This window comes from Symphalangus syndactylus, chromosome 18 (genome assembly GCF_028878055.3).
Source record: "Symphalangus syndactylus isolate Jambi chromosome 18, NHGRI_mSymSyn1-v2.1_pri, whole genome shotgun sequence".
In the NCBI taxonomy this organism is placed as follows: Eukaryota; Metazoa; Chordata; class Mammalia; order Primates; family Hylobatidae; genus Symphalangus; species Symphalangus syndactylus.
In genome coordinates, this window is record NC_072440.2 from 98,065,870 (window position 1) to 98,071,869 (window position 6,000).

Sequence of the window (6,000 nt, forward strand, 5' to 3'; positions counted from 1 at the left end):
AAGGTTGCTTTTGGTGTTTTAGACATGGAGTCCTTGCTCATACCTATGTCCTGAATGGTAATGCCTAGGTTTTCTTCTAGGGTTTTTATGTTTTTAGCTCTAACATATAAGTCTGTAATCCATCTTGAATTAATTTTTGTCTAAGGTGTAAGGAAGGGTCCAGTTTCAGCTTTCTACATATGGCTAGCCAGTTTTCCCAGCACCATTTATTAAATAGGGAATCCTTTCCCCATTGCTTGTTTTTGTCAGGTTTGTCAAAGATCAGATAGTTGTAGATACGTGGTGTTATTTCTGAGGGCTCTGTTCTGTTCCATTGATCCATATCTCTGTTTTGGTACCAGTACCATGCTGTTTTGATGGGGATGGCATTGAATCTATAAATTACCTTGGGCAGTATGGCCATTTTCACAATATTGATTCTTCCAACCCATGAGCATGGAATGTTCTTCCATTTATTTGTATCCTCTTTTATTTCATTGAGCAGTGGTTTGTAGTCCTCCTTGAAGAGGTCCTTCACATCCCTTGTAAGTTGGATTCCTAGGTATTTTATTCTCTTTGAAGCAATTGTGAATGGGAGTTCACTCATGATTTGGCTCTCTGTTTGTCTGTTATTGGTGCATAAGAATGCTTGTGATTTTTGTACACTGATTTTGTATCCTGAGACTTTGCTGAAGTTGCTTATCAGCTTAAGAAGATTTTGGGCTGAGACTATGGGGTTTTCTAGATATACAATCATGTCATCTGCAGACAGGGACAATTTGACTTCTTTTTTCCTAATTGAATACCCTTTATTTCCTTCTCCTGCCTGATTGCTCTGGCCAGAACTTCCAACACTATGTTGAATAGGAGTGGTGAGAGAGGGCATCCCTGTCTTGTGCCAGTTTTCAAAGTGAATGCTTCCAGTTTTTGTCCATTCAGTATGATATTGGCTGTGGGTTTGTCATAGATAGCTCTTATTATTTTGAGATATGTCCCATCAATACCCAATTTATTGAGAGTTTTTAGCATGAAGCGTTGTTGAATTTTGTCAAAGGCCTTTTCTGCATCTATGGAGATAATCATGTGGTTTTTGTCTTTGGTTCTGTTTATATGCTGGATTATTTTATTGATCTTCGTATGTCGAACCAGCCTTGCATCCCAGGGATGAAGCCCACATGATCACAGTGGATAAGCTTTTTGATGTGTTGCTGGAGTCGGTTTGCCAGTATTTTATTGAGGATTATTGCATCAATGTTCATCGAGGATATTGGTCTAAAATTCTCTTTTTTTTGTTGTGTCTCTGCTAGGCTTTGGTATCAGGATGATGCTGGCTTCATAAAATGAGTTAGGAAGGATTCCTTCTTTTTCTATCAATTGGAATAGTTTCAGAAGGAATGGTACCAGCTCCTCCTTGTACCTCTAGTAGAATTAGGCTATGAATCCATCTGGTCCTGGACTTTTCTTGGTTGATAAGCTATTCATTATTGCCTCAATTTCAGAGCCTGTTATTGGTCTATTCAGAGATTCAACTTCTTCCTGGTTTAGTCTTGGGAGAGTGTATGTGTCGAGGAATTTATGCATTTCTTCTAGATTTTCTAGTTTATTTGCGTAGAGGTGTTTATAGTATTCTCTGATGGTAGTTTGTATTTCTGTGGGATCAGTGGTGATATCCCCTTTGTCATTTTTTATTGTGTCTATTTGATTCTTCTCTCTTTTCTTCTTGATTAGTCTTGCTAGCAGTCTATCAATTTTGTTGATCTTTTCAAGAAACCAGCTCCTGGATTCATTGATTTTTTGAAGGGTTTTTTGTGTCTCTATTTCCTTCAGTTCTGCCCTGATTTTAGTTATTTCTTGCCTTCTGCTAGCTTTTGAATGTGTTTGCTCTTGCTTTTCTAGTTCTTTTAATTGTGATGTTAGGGTGTCAGTTTTAGATCTTTCCTGCTTTCTCTTGTGGGCATTTAGTGCTATAAATTTCCCTCTACACAGTGCTTTGAATGTGTCCCAGAGTTTCTGGTATGTTGTGTCTTTGTTCTCATTGGTTTCAAAGGACATCTTTATATCTGCCTTCATTTCGTTATGACCCAGTAGTCATTCAGGAGCAGGTTGTTCAGTTTCCATGTAGTTGAGCAGTTTTGAGTGAGTTTCTTAATCCTGAGTTCTAGTTTGATTGCACTGTGGTCTGAGAGACAGTTTGTTATCATTTCTGTTCTTTTGCATTTGCTGAGGAGAGCTTTACTTCCAACTATGTTGTCAATTTTGGAATAGGTGTGGTGTGGTGCTGAAAAAAATGTATATTCTGTTGATTTGGGGTGGAGAGTTCTGTAGATGTCTATTAGGTCTGCTTGGTGCAGAGCTGAGTTCAATTCCTGGGTATCCTTGTTAACTTTCTGTCTTGTTGATCTGTCTAATGTTGACAGTGGGGTGTTAAAGTCTCCCATTATTATTGTGTGGGAGTCTAAGTCTCTTTGTAGGTCACTCAGGACTTGCTTTATGAATCTGGGTGCTCGTGTATTGGGTGCATATATATTTAGGATAGTTAGTTTTTCTTGTTGAATTGATTCCTTTACCATTATGTAATGGCCTTCTTTGTCTCTTTTGATCTTTGTTGGTTTAAAGTCTGTTTTATCAGAGACTAGGATTGCAACCCCTGCCTTTTTTTGTTTTCAATTTGCTTGGTAGATCTTCCTCCATCCTTTTATTTTGAGCCTATGTGTGTCTCTGCACGTGAGATGGGTTTCCTGAATACAGCACACTGCTGGGTCTTGACTCCTTATCCAATTTGCCAGTCTGTGTCTTTTAATTGGAGCATTTAGTCCATTTACATTTAAAGTTAATATTGTTATGTGTGAATTTGATCTTGTCATTATGATGTTAGCTGGTTATTTTGCTCATTAGTTGATGCAGTTTCTTCCTAGCCTCCATGGTCTTTACAATTTGGCAGGATTTTGCAGTGGCTGGTACCAGTTGTTCCTTTCCATGTTTAGTGCTTCCTTCAGGAGCTCTTTTAAGGCAGGCCTGGTGGTGAGAAAATCTCTCAGCATTTGCTTGTCTGTAAAGTATTTTATTTCTCCTTCGTTTATGAAGCTTAGTTTCACTGGATATGAAATTCTGGGTTGAAAATTCTTTTCTTTAAGAATGTTGAATATTGGCCCTCACTCTCTTCTGGCTTGTAGAGTTTCTGCCGAGAGATCTGCTGTTAGCCTGATGGGCTTCCCTTTGTGGGTAACTCGACCTTTCTCTCTGGCTGCTCTTAACATTTTTTCCTTCATTTCAACTTTGGTGAATCTGACAATTATGTATCTTGGAGTTGCTCTTCTCGAGGAGTATCTTTGTGGTGTTCTCTGTATTTCCTGAATCTGAATGTTGGCCTGCCTTGCTAGATTGGGGAAGTTCTCCTGGATAATATCCTGCAGAGTGTTTTCCAACTTGGTTCCATTCTCCCCGTCACTTTCAGATACACCAATCAGACGTAGATTTTGTCTTTTCCCATAGTCCCATATTTCTTGGAGGCTTTGTTCATTTCTTTTTATTCTTTTTTCTCTAGACTTCCCTTCTCGCTTCATTCCATTCATTTCATCTTCCATCACTTATACCCTTTCTTCCAGTTGATCACATCGGCTCCTGAGGCTTCTGCGTTCTTCACGTAGTTCTCGAGCCTTGGCTTTCACCTCCATCAGCTCCTTTAAGCACTTCTCTGTATTGGTTATTCTAGTTATACATTTGTCTAATTCTTTTTCAAAGTTTTTAACTTCTTTGCCTTTGGCTTGAATTTCCTCCTGTAGCTCAGAGTAGTTTGATCGTCTGAAGCTTTCTTCTCTCAACTTGTCAAAGTCATTCTCCGTCCAGCTTTGTTTCGTTGCTGGTGAAGAACTGTGTTCCTTTGGAGGAGGAGAGTTGCTCTGCTTTTTAGAGTTTCCAGTTTTTCTGCTCTGTTTTTCTCCCCATCTTGTGGTTTTATCTACTTTTGGTATTTGATGATGGTGATGTACAGATGGGCTTTTGGTGTGGATGTCCTTTCTGTTTGTTAGTTTTCCTTCTAACAGACAGGACCCTCAGCTCCAGGTCTGTTGGAGTTTGCTAGAGGTCCACTCCAGACCCTGTTTGCCTGGGTGTCAGCAGCAGTGGCTGCAGAACAGCAGATTTTCGTGAACTGCGAATGCTGCTCTGCCTGATCGTTCCTCTGGAAGTTTTGTCTCAGAGGAGTACCCGGCCATGTGAGGTGTCAGTTTGCCCCTACTGGGGGGTGCCTCCCAGTTAGGCTGCTTGGGGTTCAGGGACCCACTTGAGGGGCAGTCTGCCTGTTCTCAGATCTCCAGCTGTGTGCTGGGAGAACCACTACTCTCTTCAAAGCTGTCAGACAAGGGCATTTAAGTCTGTAGAGGTTACTGCTCTCTTTTTGTTTGTCTGTGCCTTGCCCCCAGAGGTGGAGCCTACAGAGGCAGGCAGGCCTCCTTGAACTGTGGTGGGCTCCAGCCAGTTCGAGCTTCCTGGCTGCTTTGTTTACCTAATCAAGCCTGGGCAATGGCAGGCGCCACTTCCCCAGCCTCACTGCTGCCTGGTAGTTTAGTCTCAGACTGCTGTGCTAGCAATCAGCGAGATTCAGTGGGTGTAGGACCCTCCGAGCCAGATGCGTGATATAATCTCCTGATGGGCTGTTTGTTAAGCCTGTTGGAAAAGTGCAGTATTAGGGTGGGAGTGACCCAATTTTCCAGGTGCCATCTGTCACCCCTTTCTTTGACTAGGAAAGGGAACTCCCTGACCACTTGTGCTTCCCGAGTGAGGCAATGCCTTGCCCTGCTTTGGCTCATGCACAGTGCGCTGCACACACTGTCCTGCGCCCACTGTCTGGCACTCCCTTGTGAGATGAACCCGGTACCTCAGATGGAAATGCAGAAATCACCCATCTTCTGTGTCATTCACGCTGGGAGCTGTAGACCAGAGCTGTTCCTATTCAGCCATCTTGGCTCCACCCCGAAATTTTCATATTTCTTACCTGCAAGTTCTAACACTAGTCGTGAGACTCAGTAGATCCACATGTGGTCAAGAAGTTATGGAACTCCATGTCATTTCTTTCTTCTCCAAGCTCTTCAGAGCAGTAAGAAGCAGCTCACTTAATATATACTTTATAACATTCTATTTTAACAACTATGTGCTCTTTCTATACCTTGCCTTCAATAGATTCTTTGTTCTAAGTGAATACAGGGGAAATTATAAGTAACTATATTCCATGATATTATAAGTAGTTATATGCCCCATTCTCTACAGGTGTTGTGGTCATTTCTGCCTTCATTTCAAACTAAGTTTGAGAATCTAGTCCCACAGTCATTGTGGAGGGGCTCTATTTTCTTGGAATCATTTGAAGTTACAAAAATTATCAGTTGAAGTATTTCAGGAATAAAAGCATAATAGGTAATTTTATTGGATAGAGATTTAATATATGGAACTAGGAATTCATACAGTCATTTGGAGGGCTGGGGATGTGAAGGTTAGGAATCTGCCTTTAAGAAATTTAGAAGTACAGGGATCAGAGGTAGTTGGTGACACCATCTGCTCCCAGTACTAAAGTGGATGTTCTTCAGGAGGTCCCTGGAAGCCAAGAGAAGCCACCCTCTATATTCTTAATTTCCTACAAGCAATAGGTATGATCTCTGTTGCTTGTCAACAGAGAGGACTCCAGTAAGTCAAAGAATCCAACGTGACTATTACAAGCAGCCTGCAGCTTCTGTAGGGAAGAGCTTTTCATTCTCACTTGTTTCTAAATAGCATTCTAGTGACTCATTAGCTCAATCTAAAGTACAAGGGATTTTGAGAATTAACATTTCTGGCTTCTCTCCCATGATACCAAAAAGAACATAGAAAGAGGTGATGGTGGGGCTTCACTGAGTACAACCTTGCACACTTGCATTCTTTACAGCTTTTCCAATTTCTTACAAGATAATTTTGCTTATTAATGAGGGGAAAACAATAGTAATAATGGACACTGTATTTAGTGCACACTGTGTTTAAACAATGCAAACATGA